At 33.4% G+C, this 22,057-nt stretch overlaps 2 pseudogenes; one reads left to right on the forward strand and one right to left on the reverse strand.

Moving 5' to 3' along the window:
- Nucleotides 1–374: 374 nt before the first annotated feature.
- LOC132174298 (protein FAR1-RELATED SEQUENCE 5-like) lies at nucleotides 375–18,230 on the reverse strand (annotated as a pseudogene).
- Nucleotides 2,574–4,701, forward strand: LOC148586827 (protein FAR1-RELATED SEQUENCE 5-like; annotated as a pseudogene).
- Nucleotides 18,231–22,057: the final 3,827 nt, after the last annotated feature.

The following is a 22,057-nucleotide window of genomic DNA, read 5'->3' on the forward strand; positions in this document are numbered from 1 at the left end:
TACAATACTAAAAAAGTGCCAAAACATCAAAAAAAAAAAAAAAAAAAAAAAAAAAAGCATTGTAACTTGCATTCTGTCCATTCTAATTACCGTTCCAATAGCTCATGTGGCCACATATCCTACAAAATTACAATCAAGATTTCAGATAACAATGTAAACCAAATAAAATAAAATAATTATTTATTTTCATTTTTAATACCTAAGTACTTGCACTCTCTTGGGTTTCAAAAACATCACAAGGAGCTTTGAATAAATATAAAACATCATCTCCATGGGAAGTCTTTAAGTAAATGTTTTAAGTGGTGCAAAAAAAAAAAAAAAAAAAAAAAAAGGAAAAATGTTAAGAAATGCAAAAAATGTTTTAAAAATAATAATTAAGCACTAGGGGAAGGAAAGTAAGTAACCTTATTTTTTCGTTTCCTCTGAATGGGATTAGTGTTATACGGCTCATTGCATTTTCTTTGTGATTTCTTCACTGTCGCTTTTTCCACTACAGATATATTCCTTTTATGTGGTAACTTTCCTCTTTTTTGAGCTACAATAGGACTATGAACCTCATCACCATCTACCGCCAACTCAACATCATCAATGGACTCATTACATGTTAAAGATATGCCTGGAAGTGGAAGAGAAGGTGGACTAGGTTCACAACTTGAAGCACGTAATTCCTTGGTCAACATATCAATATGCATCCGAACTTTTGTGTAGTGATTCACGTTTCTTGCAATGATATCTGCTAATGTATGCATAACTTTGCACAAGCTATCATATCTTTGTACTTCGGGGTTGGCACTCAACGCATCAAAACTATATTTAATTAAAGTATATCTTCGCTTCACATCACCCCTCTAACGGTCAAGATAATATTTGGGGGGGCAAAGATGTAATGTTATGTGCACACAATAGAGCAAAGATATGTCTGCACAAGATGCCTCTTGAGTCAAAGGAGTCACATGTGCATTTTACTTCAAATTCATCTCCATCTTCCTTGAAATCTTCATTGAAGTAGACAACATATGTTACTACTTTCACGTATGCATCTTCAACTACTTCATTTTGAACTTTTACCTGTTCAATCAGTTGTTAGGTGCAAATTGCACCCTCTTTAGTCAAAAGGGAGACAATACAATAAATTCTGTCAATTATCTCACGCTGAACTTCTTTGAATTTGGCAATCGTCAAAACTTTTTCAAATTTTTCCTCAAAAGGATAGAAGGTTACACATCGAAGCTTGGTATTAAAAGACTTGAAATATGCAAGACTCACATTCACAACCTTCTTCCGCAAAGCAACATTATATTGGTCAACAAATTGCTTCAAAGTGGTAAACGGACGCACATAGCCATCGAAAAAGGCATTCATACTTTCACTCCGCTATGTAGTTCTCATACAAGCCCAAAACACATGTGACATCCTATAAATTTTACAGATTTAAAATAGAATTATAAAGCATTTTGTTTATATATATATAAGTATCTACGTAGTTGCTGAATTTAATTCATGTGATTATACATAGATGTGAATATTTATACACACATATATAGCAATAGCCATTAGAATAGAACTTTTATGTGAGTTTTTATCCAATTAAAATATCATGTAGATCTCTTAGAATATAGGAAGAGATTTTATCTCTCTTCTCAACTGGAAATGCTAGAGATCCGGACATTTTTCCCGAAAGTAATTTCCAGAATGATGTGGAGCCAACGTGGTTGATGCCACGTCTGTTAAATTCAAACAAGTAAAAAAAAAATAGATGGCCCACAGAGATTGCGTTTTGGTTTGGCATTGGAGAAATGGTGTGTCAGGAGTGATGGGCGACAAAGACTATTGGTGCATAAGATGACAAAAATTCAATAAAAAAAATTTTCCTTCTCAAATTCATTCTTTTTCATTTCGCCCCAAAATTTTTCCCTCCCACCAAAGAGCGCCTCCCGCCCTCTGTAACATTCTTGTGACCCACCAGCCTCTCCACTACCAGACACCTTCACCTGCAATCCATCATCTGTAAAGGTAACTGTTTTTTTTTTTTTTTGAGATATATATTTTTTTAGAGATTTTTTAATTGTTGTTGACGACACATATGGTTGTTTGATTGCTTTCTAACTAGGACTCTCCTACAAAAATTTAGACAATTTTTGTAGTATTTCACTTAGTTGATTTTGTTTTATTGATAATATAATATCTCTCTTTTGTTGGTTTTTTTTTTTTTTTTTTTTTTAAATCGTATACTGAATGGATTTTTTTTTTTTTTTTTTTTTTGTTAATCTTGGATTTTTGAATGGAAGAAAATAACTTTCTTGTATAGGGCAATCGTTTTGGTGTATAAAAGTATTTTTTTTGGATTTTTTTTTTTTTTTTTTTTTTTTTTTTTTTTTTTTTTTTTAATGTTGATTGTGGATTGACAGGATTGAAAAATGTTAAAGGGTTAACCTTGGTGCTTAGAACTAATGAACATTGTTTGACTTTTGTTTCTTTGATAGAGAGGTTCTTTTAGCACAAAAGTTAAAGAGTTAATTTCTCTCCATCAAGTTAGGATCTCCTGTAATTTGACATTGATACCGAGTTCAATGATGAACGTGAGCAACAATGAAGCTCTTGACCTTCCTCTTGGCCCTCAAATTGGTTAGTTAAAAAAACAATTTGCTTGTATAGTATGATTTGTTAAATTTATGTTAATTGTTTTCTTTTAACTTTGTTTAGATATAACTACTCTTGAAAATCAAATGGTTGAAGAACCAACAATTGGTATGATGTTTGATTCTGAAGAAGAGGTTTTTTCATATTCTAAGCAATATGCCAAGCAAGTAGGTTTTGGTGTGACAAAAAGATCTCATAGACTTGGAGATGATGGAAATGTAAGATACTTCACCATTGCATGTCTTCATGAGGGCAAGTCAAAAAGCAAGGCATCTAATATCGTTAGGCCAAAAACAATGGAGAGAATGGGGTGCAAGGCAAAGATCAATGCAAAAGTAAGTCTAGATGGAAGATTTACATTGTCTAGTGTCGTGCTTGAACACACTCATGTAGTTAGCCCAAGCAAGACAAAATATTTTAGATGCCATAAGAAGTTAAATTCTCGTGTGAAAAGAAAGCTTGAACAACTAGATGATGCTGGAGTCCGTCCGAGTAAAAATTACAAAGCTCTTGCTATTGAAGCGGGTGGGTATGATAATCTTCCATTTGGAGAGAAAGATTGTCGAAATTATATTAACAAAGTAAGGAATGAGTTACTTGGAGAAGGAGATGCAGAAGCATTGCGTAACTATTTAATGAGAATGCACGAAGTAGGGCAGCATATGAATCTTTTGGAGACGTCATAACATTTGACACTACATACTTGACTAATAAATACAAGATGAGTGAATCACCATGGTCAAATCCATACTTTTTGGGTGTGGGTTACTATCAAATGAGAATACCGATACTTTTGTGTGGTTGTTCGAAACATGGTTGAAATGCATGTCAGACTGTGCTCCAAATGCAATTATAACTGATCAAGATAGAGCTATGCAAGCTACAATTCGGAGAGTATTTCCAAGAGCTAATCATAGATTTTGTTTATGGCATATAATGAGCGAAGTTCCGCATAAGCTTGGATCTTACTCTCAATATGAAAACTTTAAGGGTGTTCTATTAAATTGCGTATATGACTCTTTGACTTGTGATGAATTTGAAAGAAGATGGCAACAAGTAGTTGAGAAATATAATCTTCAAGAGAATGCATGGCTATGTCAATTATATGGATAGCGGCATCAATGGGTACCGGCATATGTGAAAGGTATATTTTGGGCCGGAATGTCCACTACACAACGAAGTGAGAGTATGAATGCCTTTTTTGATGGTTATGTGGGACCAAAGACTCCGTTGAAGAAATTTGTTGGGGATTATAACAACGCTTTGATGAGAATGGTGGAGAACGAGCGTCTAGCTGATTTTGGTTCGTACAATAAAATGTTTCCACTTATAACTCTTCATTCTATTGAGCGTCAACTTCAAGCTATTTACACAAATGAAAAGTTCAAAGAAGTTCAAGAAGAGTTTAGGGGATTCATGATGTGTTTGCCATCCTTACTAAAAAGCGAAGGTGCGATTTCTACATATGAAGTTATTGATCGTGTAAGAGTTAGTGGTGACTTCATAAAAGAAGTAAAATATTGTGTTTACTTTAATGACACTGAATGTGAGGTACAATGCACTTGTAGATTATTTGAATTCAGAGGAATCATGTGCAGGCATGCCCTTATTGTTCTTACCTTGGTGAAAGATGTGAAAGAGTTGCCATCCAAATATGTTCTTGACCGATGGAGGAAGGACTTGAAACGAAAATATACTTTTGTTAAAAGTAGTTATGACAATTTGAGTGGCAATCCTAAAGCACAAAAATATGCTGATTTAGGCAATGATTTTTCTGAAGTAGCATTTCTCACGTCAGATTACAATGAAACCTATATGACAATGAAGGCTTGTATACGTAAGTTAAAGGAGGAATTGCTTTGTAATGGGTTAAGAAGTGAAAGCTGTTTGAGTAGTGCACCTTCTCTTCACATTCCGGGTGCATATTCGATTTGTACTGAAGCAACTGATAGGAGGTATCAGAAATGTAACAAGTTGCGGAGTCCTTTAGTTGCAAAAAGTAAAGGAAAGCCCTCGTCAACACGAAAGCTATCCATTGTAGAAAAGGTTGTTAGAAAGTAAAATTAACGAAGGTGAAGAAATGACAAGAGCAAGTTGCAATTTGTATTCCTATTTTACTCCGTGTATTCCTATTTTGATCCTTGATACTCTACTGTTAGGAATACCTTGAAACTCTATAGTTTGTATTCCTATTTTGATCCTTGGAACTCTACAGTTTCAGTTTGTATTCTTGTTTTGTATTCTTATTTTGATCCTTGAAACTCTACAGTTTCAGTTTGTATTCATGTTTTGTAGATTTGCTTCTCTTTCTTGTTTGTAGTTATGCTTCAAGAAAAGCAAATGTACACAGCTGGTTTTTTTTTTTTTTTTGAGGATGTCATATCCAATGCTATAAAACATTCATAGCTAGAATATAGAAGAAGAAAGATTTATTAATGTCATTTAATAAATATGTTAATGATGTATATAGATCTTCGAGTTACAAAATCCATGTATGATGTATTCAATAGCAAAAAATTCTGATTTCCAGCAAGTGTTTTTTTTGGATGACACTATAAACAAATAGACAAATATTAGTAGTTTCATTGTATATGACAGACTTTTTAACCTTCTTTACAACAACAATGATAAAAATATGAATATGGTCTTCAATCCCTCAAAACTTCAAGGTCTTCAATCTCTCAACGACTGCAACCTCCCAAGTACAGTAGACTACTGCAAAACCAGCTTTTTAATCGGACATACTCCAACTTTATCCATTACTTCAAGCTTTCTTTTCACACAAGCATTTATTCAACCAATTGGAGAGCCAAAATGAAAGAGCTTCATCATTGATCCTACTTCACAAGTTACAATAGATCCTGACAGATTATACCAAGAAAAAAATATCAAGATTGGTAATTTTTTGAAAAATGTATGCCCAATAACATTGCAGATACAATTAATTAGAATACACAAACAGAAAACAAATTAAAATCAAGCATCCCATTTGTGTTTTCAAGTATTCTTAGTCGTCCAAACAACAACCCACTCTACACAGATAAATCTCACAAAACAATCAACATTCAAAAGAAAACTGCCACAACCTGTAACAACCAGAACCCCATTTGGTTTGGATTCCAAAAACAGGAAAAACTGCCCAGAATTTCTCAAAACAAGAAAAGTTGTAGAAAAAAAAACTAACAAACCCAAACCACCGTCTGTAGAAAAAAAACGAGAAACCCAAAAGCAAAAAATAAACAAGCAAATCATCAAACAAAGCAGCTACACATGTAAAACTACCACAAATCCAAAAGCCCAACGGAGCAAACAATAGCCAAACAGTAAGTGGAAAAACATAAATCTTCTCCCAGATGGAATCAAAATCAAAAAATGAAAAGAACAGAGAAAATTCTCATACCCATTCTGTCGGTGGGAATTTTGGTGGTATTGGTGGCCTGGCTCGTCGGTGGTGGTACGCCTCGGGTCGTCGGTCAGCTGCGGAGGTGTGTTGAAAGGAGGGATTTGACCAAAATCCATTCTTCGCCGGTGGCCGGAACGCTTTCGCCGGTGTGAGAGAGAGACAAGAGTGACGGAGGGAGAGCAAGGCCCGTTCTTCTTCGCCGTGGCCGGAACCCTTGCGCCGGAGTAAGAGATACGGTAAGGGGCAGAGGTGGCTGTTGGCCGTAGTGGGAGAGAGGGTGAGCGAGGGATGGAGAGCGGGAGAGGGAGAGGAGAGGGTTTCTTGTGATTTTTGATTTAGAGAGGCAGAGGGAGAGAGAGCGAGTTTCTGATAGAGGTCGAGAGGGGGAAAGAGCAAGAGGGAGAAAGGGAGAGGGAGAGAGGGTGGGGAACTTCTGCCGACAGAGGAGAGAGAGATGGCTTTGCCTTTTCTTTTTTCTTTTTTTCATTTTGAAATGAGTGTGCTGCAGAGGAAAAAGACAAAAGAAAAAATAAAATGATGCAATTGGGACTCGAGACAATGTGGCATCAGCCACGTACGTTCCACGTCAGTTCGGAAAAAACATTCTGGAAAATATTCGGGACGCGTAGCAGCTCTCCTTCTCAACTCAACGTGGTGATAGGAGTATATATATATATATACAAAAGGACTCTTTTAATTAGGAGATTACTAGTGGGGTTATTAGCCAATTAAATACTTGAGAGTCTTCTAGATTCTAGGAGGATTTATTGCTTCCATAAAATCTTTAAAAAAAAAAAAAAAAAAAAACCAACAACCGTAGCCTCCAAGCTAATAATATTAACGTGTCTCTTCCCCTTTCTTTCTTGGACACCTGTATAGCATGCACAACCCAATCGATTTTTGACAAGCCACCTAGCAGCCACTTGTCATTCCAAAATATGTGAGTACTCATTCTTCTCCTCTTGGCTTATTGTATAAATAGCCAGAAGCCTTCATTTTTTATTCCTCACGTACTCAGAAACTTACCTAAAAAATTCCCTTACCTCTGCAGCAGTTTATCTAGGCAAGAAAATTCTACTATTTTTCTCTGTTAATTATTCTGTCACCTTGAGAATGTTTATATTTCTTGCTTCGTATGGGTTGAATATATAGATACTCATGTCAATTTTCTTTATTATTATTGGGTTATATATTTCATATTAGTTGTTGGATCTTGGGAACTCTAGTGGAAATTATGGAGTTTTGAAGTTTGATTTTTTTGATTTCTTGGGTTCTTGTTTAGGATTTCTATATGGGTATTTGTTTTAGGAATTATGTGAAATACTAATTAAATGAGTGTTAGTTATTGGGTGTTAGCTTCTGTAAATTTTCTAGGTTCAGTATTTTAATCAATCAAGCAATTTAGTTATTTCAATATAGGAGTTTTTAAGGGCTGTGCGTATATATATTTATGCAAAATGACTTGGACATAATTTTATATATGTAGGTTAGTATATTTATGTGTAGTAATTTTTGTGGTTAGATTTTATGCATCACGTAAAGATTGTATATATGTAAGACATGTAGGATAATGGAATAGCACCACACATGTACATCTATATGTATAGATTATCTATGCTATATTTTTGGATAAGATTTTGTATGTTCACACGAAAGATCTTCATAGATATATATGTATATTTACAATAGTTTAGACTGGATTATATGCATCACGAAGGGACTAAATAGATATATGTAGTAATCTTTGAATAAGATTCCTATCGTGTGCAGTGATTTTAGGTAGGATATGTGTGTATATATATATATATATATATATATATATATATATATATACCTTGGAACTATAGAATCAATTTAATTTTAATTTTTCCAAAGATTTATGCCTTATAAGATTAAACCTTAAGGGTACCTTTATTTAATTTTAGATTTAAAATTCCAGAATGCTCCTAAGTTTATTCTTGCAATTTATTTAGGTAAAAGAACAACTCAACTTAACCTATCATCAAATGCCAGGTAAGGGGACACAACACCAAAAACCTCAACAGATTTTATTATAAATGTTTTGAAAAATGTTGAGGATTTTATAAATCATTCAAATGATTTTCAATTTCACTTGTTTTCATATTTTAAATGACAAGTTTTATTCATTCATATGTCATTGTTTAAGAATTTTACGTGTTATAGTTACCCTATTTCATGATTTATGCATGATTGTAATTATGAATAAAGAGAGCTCTCAAAGTTTATGGCGTACTATACAGTCACAGATAAGCTTACAGATCATATGAAATGTTAGATGTGCATTCATGTTTATAAATGTTTAACCCGAGGGACGATTATAGTCCGATCAGTGCCGCATAGGGTAGCATGGCAAGCACACCGAAAGACGGTTATGAAAACGTGTGTGCTACTGTCCAGGTGGCCTTTACCTAGGGAAGTTTCCAATCTAGTAGCTCTCCCCTGTGATCACAGGATGAACATATAGGTCCTTCGGACAAGCCAACGTGCGCTGCTTACGGTAAATTTGTGGTGTCGGGTCAAATGGTAAAACAATTGTTTGGATGAAAAGTGAAAGGAAGTGCTTACTCATTTTGCAACTATCATGCTTATTTTGCTAATTATGTTATTCTGCATAAATTGTTATTGTGCATGACAGAGATTTTGACATAGATATCTACATAGCATGTTTTATAGCTTCTTGGTGTTGTGGCTACTTACTGAGTTGTTGAACCCACCCCTTCTCCCTATACATATTTTTTAGATTGCCCTATATATCATAGTACTGAGGACAAGGGTACCGGTGGGCCTCTTGGTAGATAAAGTCTTGATCAATTGGGGCTAGCAGGAACAGTAGCAATAGAAGTGTATGAAATTCCATTCTATAGACTAGACCGCTTGGGACAAGCATAGACTGTGTAACTTTCTTGCTTATGAAATTTTTGAATACTAGTATATTATGTGTTTGTAATTTCATAATGAGAGTTTATAGTACTCTAGTGATGTTATGTTTCTGTGGTGATCATATGATGAGAGTATATTTTTATTTTTATTAAGAATATGTTACAATTGCTCCCAGTCGCTCTTCCTCTAGAACTTGGGGTGTTTCAGGTGGTATCAGAGCAAAGAGGTTCAGTTGATTGAGAGACATCTGTTACCTAAGGATATACGAGTATGGATTAATTTGGTGATGATCACAGCTGAAGCATTAGGTTTTAATCAAATGAGTAAGGATAAGAAGAGATTTTGGGGAATTTGGACTTACATTAATATGCACCCAAGAACAAGTTGATTGATGCGACACCAAAGTGGATGCTTTATAATGGTACCAATTTGTCTAATGCTTTACTGGCATTGATTAAGGGGAAGAATAAGACTCATGTTGTCATAATGACTAGGTTAATAATAGGGGAAGGTTGCTAGGTTTCAACCCCAATAGTCAAATTTTTATGTGGATAGCTTATTTAATATCAATGATTCTTAATATGTTATTAGTGGCCAGAAAGAAGTAATGTAAGTAACAACCTCTAGAAACGATTGCATTTAAGTTGATGTTTAAGGACTAAGGTATAAAGGATCTAGAATTGAAGTACTTACATGAGTTACGTTCCTAAGATTGATGTCGTTGACAGATAATGGTTAATAGGAGATTTTGAGGTCCTAACCAAGGTTAAGAGTTTCTATGGAATGGATTTAGAATATTCTATAATTTGAGGACTAAGTTTTTAAGAGTGTGGATCTTGTTAACACTACAATAAATCTTGCGATAAGTGCGATTTATGATTCTTACAAATGGATATACATTCTGTACTGGTATGGTTTAAATTATCTTAGGACGTGTCTTAAATTCAAGGTATGAGAAACTCGTAGTGATATTGTATTGAGGACTTTGAAAAGAATGCTAAGATTGGTTAAGATTTAAATTATTAGAATTATATCAATAATGGTCATTTAAGTGACCAGATCATTAGTTAGTCATCATGGGTATTGATGTACATAGACTCTGATATCTAGACTGTGCATTTGAGATTTTTCGGGTTGGTGTTTAATGATTAAGGAAAGGATTTGAGGTTTCGAATAAGACTAGGAATTCTTATAAAAATCGGGTTTATAAATCTGCATGATTCAATAATCTTCACTATAAGGGTAAGATGGAATTATGATGAATATGTTTGGTAAAGTGGATAAGTAATTCATTTTGACATATGGGAGTCATAATTTTTTAAACATTGTGGTATTTTGACATTAGACTTTAGTTAAAGACGTATTATATTTTGAGACATCTTATTGAGTCTTTAGAATGTGATTTAGGGTTCAACATAGACATGATTTCCATGGACTAGTATGGGTTGCTAATTCTCATTTTCGAACTCGGTTGATCTTAAGATATAAGCGGCTATCCTTTATTTTGATTATGGAGTATAGATACTAAACTTAATTGATGGTTCATCTTTAATGGCGTTTTGAGGAATATATTTCTTTGAGTAAAATTGAATTCATAAGGACTATAGGATTATTGTTATGGAGCGAAGTGGTGAATTTATGGATGATTTCCTCAGAGGAAAATATATCAGAATTTTATTGCAATACTTTGTTTGGAAGTTGTTTTTCGCATAGGTATGATCAATGTTACAGTTGAGGTAGATAGGAGGAAAGATTACTATCGGCCAACAAGGAAAAATGTTAGTCTACATGTTTAATAGAACTAGGTGCAACCAATGAGTAGAGGTTCAATCAATCATTTATCAAAGATTAATTTGGGGATTACAGAAGAAGATTAAATTCATAAATTATGATATGGGACTGTCTTTCTTAAGGTTATAGGGCAGATTTGGTAAGTGTGGGTCGAGGTACGATCATAGTTTAATGATTTGATTAACATCATGGCAATATGGTAGGAAGTTCATTATTGTATCTTGGAAATTAGGAAGGGAGAAAGCCATTACTTGAGCCCAATTCAAGGAAGCATTTCACCGGCGGTAATCATCTATCTTTTAGACACCATATGACTTGTAGAAAGGTGTAAGCGACTAATAGGAAAAGGCTAAGACATAAGTCAGAGTATGTGGTTTTTAAGCCATTAGTCACATGTTCGGAAGAATATGGGTTAGACATAACTTTTGAGGTTGCCTAAACTGCGTCAATCGTAGGCTAACTGAAAGTGTTGTACTGGAGTGATTGACTTTCTAGGATGAGTTGGCATATAATTTTACTTTAGAGATATAGTCATGAAAAGATATTTTCAGAGACTTAAATTACTGAATTTTGATGCTTACTAAGTTTGCAGATTTATGGAATGATAAGATTGATAAATTAGCTAAGTATCATATTGCTGCTCTATGAGTATATAGAAGAAATTTTTCCTTACTTTGATTTTCTAGAATGGGAATAACTTTAGAATCAGGAAATTAAATATCAAGGTTTTAATAAATGCTTGATAAACTCTAAAAAATTAGAGAAAAATAGGGTATTAAGGATTACTGATTAGAAATTGATTTGGTGAATAGGATTTAAATCAATAAGATATGAAGGTTTCCTAGTACACCAAGAACTTACGTTAAATAAAATTAAGAGTTTGGGAATATGATATATTTGGAGTAGATTTCTCGGAAAGGATCTCTATTATTAGGATAAGCAAATTGTATGTCATGGTTGAGGTACGAGTAAATGCATGATCATGTAGGATCAGAAAGATGTATTTCATTACTGTATCTTTTGAGGATTATAGTAACTATGTTTAAACAAAAAACAAAACATGGTATTATGTAAGGATTGGTGCCTAGATATGAATTGAGGAAATAAAAGTTTGGATAATTTTGTCGAAGGTGTATGATCTCGAATATTAAGAGTTAATTTAAAGTAGTATCTGTACAACATGTTAAAGAATAGTGTTTGAAACATATGCATACATGGAAGAAGAGTTTATGATCATGCGATGTAATAGTACAGAAATAGCTTTAAGATTTGTGGAGAGTATTGGAGTTATGCTATACTTCTAATTGTGCATTTTGTATAAAAAGAAAAGACATATGTCTATAAGGAAAGTTATGGAACTAGTGAATTTGATTGACAAGTGTATAGGTGATGACACAAGCATATTGATATTATGTTGGTAAGACTTGACAAAACATGATGTGAGGCTTATAGGGAATTGATAATTCATATTGATTGATGACGATGTAAATGATCCATTGATGAGAATCAAATATTATTGAGGTTATTTGAGGAATGAATGATCGATATTAAAGTATGGAATAAAGCGTAGAGATCATCTATTGGTGACAGTATGAGTGATGCAAGCTAATGTCATTAAGGTTGTTTATGGATTAGTGTACTAATTAAAATTCTGGGGATTAGATTCTTATTGCAACCAAGGATTGCTTACTAGAGATAATGAATAGTTGATAAGATCCACAAGGAGTAATAGATCACAATTTATTGAATGAAGAGATTAGGTCTAATTAACATTAAGTCATAAGAATGAAGAATGAGCTTCAAAATAAGGAAGGGTGGCTCATGATAATGTTTGTTTTGAGTAAACTAAATTCTCGTGGAATAAAAGTGACTAGTAGGTAGTCCCAGTGGGAGTATTAAGGTTAAGCTAGAGTGTCAAATGTCTCCTTAGGATCAAGAAATAGAAGCATACTAGGATTAAAGGATGATAGCTAGCATTAATACGCAGTACCAGGTATGTTTTGATTATAGAGCTTGAAGAATTCTAGTTGTCAGTTGCATGTCGCATACAAATTGATAAATTGGAGACCTTAGAAAATAAATGGATACATATTAGAGTGATATAGAATAGTGATTGTAAGAAGGATCGCTAGATGTGAGGAGTTATCAAAGTCATAATAATAGTTAATGAATATTGATCGTAAGATATATTGTAACATGTGGGGGATTGTTGTGATGTTACAAATATTGATTTTTATTTACCTATTAATTTTTTGACCATTTGATGATAAAATCCATTCATGAGTTTTTATTATGGAAAAATTAGATTTATGGTTGTTGGGGAATAAATATCTTTTACAAACTATTTTTAATTGCTGGTTTTAATGTGTTTTTTTACCGTTGGTTTTTATATTAAAAACCATTTGTCCTCAACATATAAGCCTTGTTGACCGTTTGTCTTGAATAAATGGATTATATAGCTGTTGCATTTTAACCAATGGCTTTAAGAAAAAAAAAAAAAAAAAAACTCCTCTTTTTATTGCCTTTTAACCGTTGGATTTAAGAGGAAAAATTGCTCTTGTATTGCTTTTTGACCGTTGGTTATTAATGGTATTAGTAAAAGCAAGGAGCTCAATTTCTTTTATAAATTGAGCCCACCTACTAGCTCCAAGTATCACTTCTTTGACTCCAAAAGAAAAGTATCGTACAACATCTTTCTTCTTCCAACAAATTTTATTTTCATAAGCCTTGAGCTATATTTTGCTCTTTCTTTCTTTTTTTTTGGTTTGTCCCTCATCTTCTTTGATCAAACGGTTGTTCATTTGATCTTCGTTACTTGGAAGTGCGTCCTTAACGAAGGTAGACGCTATAGTCTAATCCTGAGAGGTTGCGTGTCAAGAGATCCAATCGCACCGAGTTATACACTCCGAGAGGCACGAAATCAACCTTTAAGGACAACGCTCTTGCGTGATTCTATAGCTTTGTGAGATTTTTCCTTGCTCTATTTTTTATTTATTGTATTATATTTATTTTATTGTTAATTGTTTGGATTAATATTATTTAGCATCAATAAGAATTTTTGCACCATCCATTTAATTTTACAACAAGATGAATATATAATGACCTTCATAAAGCCATAGGTAATATAAGATGTGATTCAAAATGGGGTATACAATATGAGCTATATTATGGTGATAGAACTTGAGGAATTTCAAGGGTAAATCGCAGGTCGCATGAAGTTGAGAAAGTTAGGGACCTCGGAGTATAATATGAAGATTGAGGTACATGGATTGCAGGTAACATCACTGATGCAAGGAGTCACAAGGTGATATGGCAAAATTACTAGATCGCAAGGTCCAAGAGCTACGCACGAAAAGCATTCCACTAATAAAAGTTTTGTGGAGGAATCATGAAATTGAAGAAGCATCGGGGGAATTAGAAGATGATATACGCAAGAAATACCCCTCTGTTTGCTAAGAACAATTAGAATATAAGGTATGCGCTAATGGATAGATTTATGCTTGCTGTTGCGATATGGTGCATTTTTATAGATTAAGCAAATTCCTCGGATGGAATTTTATAAGGGGGAGGACGTGACATCCTATAAATTTTACAGATTTAAAATAGAATTATAAAGCATTTTGTTTATAAGTATCTACGCAGTTGCTGAATTTAATTCATGTGATTATACATAGATGTGAATATTTATATACACATATATAGCAATAGCCATCAGAATAGAACTTTAGGTGAGTTTTTATCCAATTAAAATATCATGTAGATCTCCTAGAATATAAGAAGAGATTTTATCTCTCTTCTCAACTCAACGTGGTGATAGGAGTATATATATATATAAAAAATGACTCTTTTAATTAGGAGATTATTAGTGGGGTTATTAGCCAATTAAATACTTGGGAGTCTTCTAGATTCTAGAAGGATTTATTGCTTAAATAAAATCTTAAAAAAATAAAAAATAAAAACAACAACAACCGTAGCCTCCAAGCTAATAATATTAACGTGTCTCTTCCCCTTTCTTTCATGGACACCTGTATAGCATGGACAACCCAATCGATTTTTGACAGGCCACCTAGCAGCCACTTGTCATTCCAGAATACGTGAGTACTCATTCTTCTCCTCTTGGCTTATTGTATAAATAGCCAGATGCCTTCATTTTTATTCCTCACGTACTCAAAAACTTACCTAAAAAATTCCCTTACCTCAGCAGCAGTTTCTCTAGGTAAGAAAATTCTACTATTTTTCTTTGTTAATTATTCTGTCACCTTGAGAATGTTTATATTTCTTGCTTTGTATGAGTTGAATATATAGATACTCATGTCAATTTTCTATCTTATTATTGGGTTTTATATTTCATATTAGTTGTTCGATCTTGGGACCTCTAGTGGAAATTATGGAGTTTTGAGGTTTGATTTTTATATTTCTTGGGTTTTTGTTTAGGATTTCTATATGGGTATTTGTTTTAGGAATTCTGTGAAATACTAATTAAATGAGTGTTAGTTATTGGGTGTTAGCGTTTGTAAATTTTTTGGGTTCAGTATTTTAATCAATCAAGCAATTTTGTTATTTCAATATAGGAGTTTCTAAGGGTTGTGCGTGTATATATATTTATGCAAAATGACTTGGACATAATTTTATATTTGTAGGTCAATATATTTTATGTGCATTAATTTTTTTGATTAGATTTAATGCATCACGTAAAGATTGTATATATGTAAGACATGTATGATAACGGAATAGCACCACTACACATACATATATATGTGTAGTCACACACACACACACACACACATATATATATATATACCTTGGAACTATAGAATCAATTTGATTTTAATTTTTCCAACGATTTATGCCTTATAAGATTAAATCTTAAGGGTACCTTTATTTAATTTTAGATTTAAAATTCAAGAATGCTCCTAAGTTTATTCTTGCAATTTATTTAGGTAAAAGGACAACTCAACTCAACCCATCATCAAATGCTAGGTAAGGGGACACAACACCAAAAACTCCAACATATTTTATTATAAATCTTTTGAAAAATGTTGGGGATTTTATAAATCATTTTCATGATTTTCAATTGCACTTCCTTTCATATTTTAAATGACAAGTTTTATTCATTCATATGTAATTGTTTAAGAATTTTACGTGTTATACCCTATTTCATGATTTATGCATGACTGTAATTATGAATGAAAAGAGCTCTCAAAGTTTATGGCATAGTATACAGTTACAGATAAGCTTACAGATCATATGAAATGTTATATGTGCATTCATGTTTATAAATGTTTAACTCGAGGCACGATTATAGTCACGATCGCTACCGCATTAGGTAGCATGGCAAGCACACTGAAGGACAGTTACCAGAAGGTGTATGTTACCGACCAGGTAGCCTTCACTTAGGAAAATTTCCAACCTGGTAGCTTTCTCATGTGATGACTGGATGAGCATATAGGTCTTTCGGGACAAGCTAACGTGCGATGCTCAATGTAAATTTGTGGTGTCGGGTCAAAGGATAAAACAATTGTTTGGAAGAAAAGTAAAAGGAAGTGCTTACTCATTTTGCAACTATCATGCTTATTTTGTTAATTATGTTATTTTGCATAAATTGTTATTGTGCATGGTAGAGATTTTGACATAGAAATCTACATAGCATATTTTATAGCATCTTGGTGTTATGGCTACTTATTGAGTTGTTGAACTCACCCCTTCTCCCTATACATCTTTTTCAGATTGCCTTATATATCATAGTACTGAGGACAGGGGTACTGGTGGGCCTCATTGTAGATAAAATCTTGATCAATTGGGACTAGCAGGAGCAATAGCAATAGAGGTGTATGAAACTCCATTCTATGGACTAGACCGCTTGGGACAAGCATAGACTGTGTAACTTTATTGCTGACGAGATTTTTGAATACTAGTACATTATGTGCTTGTAATTTCATAATGAGAGTTTATAGTACTCTAGTGATGTTATGTTTCTGTGGTGATCATATGATGAGAGTATATTTTTATTTTTATTAAGAATATGTTACAATTGCTCCGAGTCACTCTACCTCTAGAATTTGAGGGGTTTAAACACACCTTTCAGATATGCCGGTACCCAAATAGTCTACTCATTATATAACCGGCGCAACCAACCATGGTCCTTAAGCTCATAACTATTTAGTAGACTTTGCCATCCTACCTGAAAGTCACCACATGTTTGAGACTCATAAACACATTTATGTATGGCACTCTTAATGGCAGAATAATTTTTATATGATTTAAACTTGTCTGGAATTTTTTTCAAAATGTTCTTTAGACAATATCTGTGTCGGGTTTTTCGGAAAACTCTTGTGATTGCATTTTTCATAGCCCGATCTTGATCTATTATAATTGCAATCGGCGCTCGGCCGTTCATGCAATTCAACCAATTCTGAAACAACCATATAAAATTTTATGTATCCTCACTAGATATTAATGCTGCCCCAAAAAGCGTTGACTGGCCATGGTGGTTCACTCCCACGAACGGAGCAAATGACATACCGTATTTATTAGTCAAGTATGTCGTGTCAAATGTCACGACATCCCCAAAACTTTCGTACGATGCCCTACTTCTTGCATCAACCCAAAACACATTTTTCAACCTAGAATCATCGTCAAAATCAACTGCAAAGTAGAAACTACTATCGGTTGCTTGCATCTTATTCAAATAGTCTAGAAGTGCTTTAGCACCTCCTTGGCCAAGCCAAATGTGTCTTTCATTGTTAATAAAGTTTATGCTATCTTTTTCTATAAAAGGAAGATTCTCATACCCCCAGCTTCAACAGCAAGAGAGTTAAAACTCCGACTTAGTCTAATCCCAGATATATCATTTACTATAATCTTTCTTCTCACGTTAGAATTCAAATTTCTATTGCATTTAAAATATCTTCCCTTGTTTGGACTTAAATCATAATTGTTGTCAATAATTACACTAGTCACATACCACTTTGTTTCAACCAACTTTGCATTCAACTTTGGCTTACATTCCGTTTTTATTGTGGGATAGCGCTTATTTGTAGTGAGTTGTGGCTTGCCTTGACGTCCACATGCAAGGGTGACACATATCTCTTCCCCAGTGATTTTGTCTTTAGTAACTTTTTTTTTTTATTACCACCTCAAAACCTCTTTTCCGACCAAACTGCCTATAATATGAGAAAAGTTCGTCCATGGAGCTAAACGTCATACCTCGCTGAGGTTGCTCAACATTTTCGTCTTCACTTATGAGCTTCCACTTAGACTTGCCCTTGCCTTCATCACTTTTAGTTTCATTTCCATCTACAACGCAAAATAAATAAATAAACAAACAAACCAAGATGTGTATATAATAAAATTCAACAAATGATGCATAAAATGTACGAATGAGAGAAGAAGAGCCTAACAAACCATTTTCAAGGATAATTTGAGGGTGCAGATCATCACCAACATGAATATGTGTACGTAAGTTGTCATATTCGCATTCATTTTCCGAGTCCATCTAGGAGTTATTATAAGAAAAAATTCAAATTAAAAACATGAACTCAAAGCATGAAAAACATGAACTCAATGGTCCAAAACCCTCCAAAATTAGCACTGAATCTTCGACCCAACTCTACAAAAAATGGAGCTCATTTTCACCTCCAAGATCTCCTTGGCTTCCTCATCCTAACCCCACCAATTTTCTCATTCCCCCACCAAGCAATTTTTGGGGTTTCCCAAAATTTTCTATTATATGTCCTATTCGGCGCCCAATAATTTGCTTCAACTTTTCCTTTTTTTTTTTTTTTTTTTTTTTTTTTTTTTTTTGTTTTGATTGATTTCGGTGGGGGTGTTTCAAAGTTAGTGAATCACAAGCTTCATATTCAGCTCAGGTACAATTTTCCTTTTTTTTTTCTTTTTTTAAAAGGTCCCATTAACCTTATTCTATGTTTGGTTGCTGAGAAAACTAGTTACCAGGGAAAAGGCCATGAAGGGCAGCGGCGCTGCTACTTCATGGTGGCCGGTGCACTGGATTATAGTGGCCGCTGGTTTGGGAGAGAAGGAGAAACTGGGTTCGGGTCGGCGCTCTATAGAAGTATAACGTGGTGGTTGGCGGTGCTTCGTAGTCACTGATTGGTGTGGCCGGCAGTGGTGGACAGTGGTGGCAGCCTGTTGTGGTGGTGGGTGGGAGGAGGTGGAAAAGAATTGACACAGAGAGAGAGAGAGAGAAGGGCGGGAGATTTGGGATTTTAGGGGGTAATAGTGAAAGTCAAAGTCAAACCTAAACTAAACGTGCGTGTAGTTTTTATTTTTATTTTTATTTTTATTTTTTAATAAAAAGGTTGGTTAACTCAGGTTGGGTTAACCAGCCCTTTTGCGGACAGGTTCCGCAAGGAATGCTTATGAATAGCATTACTCACTTTTATGAGGTGGAAAGCTTTAATTCATCCACTCCACCAATATATATATATATGCTAGAAATCAATCAATATTTTGTATTTCTTCTGGTTTACATAAGTTTGTTAATCTGAATTACATAAATCTTGGTATTTTACTATTTTATATAATTGGCTTATTTTATTTGTTTCTTCTCCACTTGTTTGCAATTCTAAATTTTAATTTGTCACAACACTTTGCATAATTTTGCCTTAATTTGACTTGAGGAAGGTGCACTACCACAAGAATCTTCGATCATTGTCGACCTAAAATCATTGATGTACGTGTTGAGGCGGGATCGGACCCCATCCATACAAGTGGGTTTATTAAAGAAGGATTAAGAAGTTTGATAATAATAATAATAATAATAATAATAATAATAAATAGAAGAGAAGAAGCTTGATGAAGCATAAGACCTGCATAATTCTCTCCCTTATTTTTTCCTATTCAAATCAGAGAAAAAGGAAAAGAAAAATTACATGAAAAGTAAAAACGACAGATGAGCAACCCAAACAACAGTAAAAAAACAACCAGCAATATTGAGTACAAAACATGCATAATTGATTGGATACTCTACTCATATTGATAAGACAACCAAAAAATAATAAGAACTCGTCAAACAGAGTTGCATTGTTTGACAAGTAACATGCGCATTTGCAAGAAGGCTGTGTATGTACGAGAAAAATAGTTTTAATATTTTATGTGCCACATTTTGTCATTCCATGAACATGTTCATGCCGTCGATAAGAGGTCAGCAGTAATTGTCATATTCAATATTCAATGAGACCTATTAAAATCAAAACTACTCATACAACTCATTGTATTTGTGATGTTTCTTTTTCATAAGAGTTCTACTGTTATGAAATACCAATTATAATTACAACACTACGAACTGATGTGAAGGTTTATGTGGATTAATTGTATCATATCAACTTCTAGTTTGTTGAGCAGTTGACATATGATACCATATACATAGGCTGTCACATCGATTAATCATAAAGTTTTTGTGGTAAAATTAGTAACATTTCAAACATTTCTGAGCACACAATCATCTAATAAACTTTCAACACATCTCATCCACTTAATTTTAGGTTAAATTTTAGGAAAACAACGGGGCTTGGGGGGCCAAGCCCTCATGTAGGTCCGCCCCTGACTCGCGTCGTGTGCTCTACATATACATAACACAAGTTAAGAGTGTCACATCAGTAATTAAACACGCGTGACAGCTCTAATTAACTTAAGTATTGTATGTACAGACACAAGATAGAAACCAAAGCCTTTTAGGAAATTGGGGTTGTCAAATTTATCTTTATAAAAAAAAGGATAGGCCTAACTCTTAATCAATCATTGTTTTTTATTTTTATTTTTATATATATATAAATAAAAAAATAAAAATTCAAATGATTAATTAGAAGTGTGGCATAAACATTGTGGGTTAAAAGAAAAACCAATTATGATTATTATTATTATTAAAACATATACTTATTATGGATAAGGATTCATCATATATATATATATATATATATATATATATATATATAGCTTTCAGTTACCAATATATGCCATAAATATAGGATATGTGGCAGAATGCCTTTTTCGAGCTTGATAAGCGGCGGAACCTAAGACCTTTCTTATAACTTGAAATTATCGTTTGCATTATTATTATATATATAAAAAAAAAAAAAAAATTTAAAAAAATATAGTGTTGATGCCGTGGATTAGAAGTCAGGCGTAATTGTCATATTGAATGACGCCTATTTAATTCAGAGTAAATTCAGCTCATGGTAGTTGAGTTGTGATGGCATCCAATGTTAGATACTCCTCCTCTTCTTCTTCTTCTTATTTATTTATTTTTTTTAATTTTTAATTTTTTAATTTTAATTTTTTTAATTTTTTAATTTTTATTTTTATTTTTTCTAAGCAATGTTTGATATTCATATTCATAACATAAAATCTCATAAATTTCTTGGTAATATTGCAGCCAGTAACCCAATCTTAATAGCCAAGGAAAAAAAACATTAATTGGGCCTGCCTCTTGAATGGCAAAATTCCAAATGAAACTTTAAGTTGTGTATATTTTGTTTATCAGTTTTAAAATGCGTTGTTTTAGCGATTTTTTTTTTTTATTTTTTTCTTTTTTTTTGACATGTCCATACAAGAGGGGGAAGATTCAAATTAGAGCATTCTGTTTTAGTTGCCTGAAAGTTTTAATAGGAAGTCAACACTTTCTCTCAAAAAAAAAAGTAACATCCGCTTCTTAAAGAGTGGTCATCAGCGGATTGAGCTTTTAACAATTTTTAAATGAGGTTAATGAAAACATAATTAAACATTTAATAAAATCATGCACTTTTTAAAAAGTAGCCAGTAAAAATCTAGTTTAATGTTTAAAATCATGCACTTCTTGCATGTTACGCAAAAACATGAATTTTTTAATATTTTCAAACGCACTCAAAAAAGAGACGCTTTTTACAATTTCATTTAAAAATGTGCGTTTTCCCTGCAAAACCATGAGGCCAACGAATGCGTAGATTCAAAAAGTAAATGCCTATTGGAGATAATGACAATCAACTAATGATGACTTATAAGGTTATGTTTGATACGCAGAGGCTATTCCATTAAAAATATATATATAACTTTTATTAAAAATGGAAGAAAGTCGAATGGAATATTCATTCTCAAATTGAGAGGAATAGTTATTTCTTAATTGAAGGAATGGTTATTCCCTTTAAGCGTCTCCACAATAGTGGCTATTTTAGCTATTAATTTCTAATACAAACTCTACAGATTGTCTATTCAAGCCTCTACTTTCTTTAAATATAATTTTTATTGTTTGGTAAAGGAGGAGATGGAGAGAGAGAGAGAGAGGTGAGAGGGAAATGACTAAAATCAGTGGTGGAGCCAGCTATTTAA

Source organism: Corylus avellana, chromosome 3 (assembly GCF_965113065.1).
Source record: "Corylus avellana chromosome 3, dhCorAvel1.hap1.2, whole genome shotgun sequence".
NCBI classification, from domain to species: domain Eukaryota; kingdom Viridiplantae; phylum Streptophyta; class Magnoliopsida; order Fagales; family Betulaceae; genus Corylus; species Corylus avellana.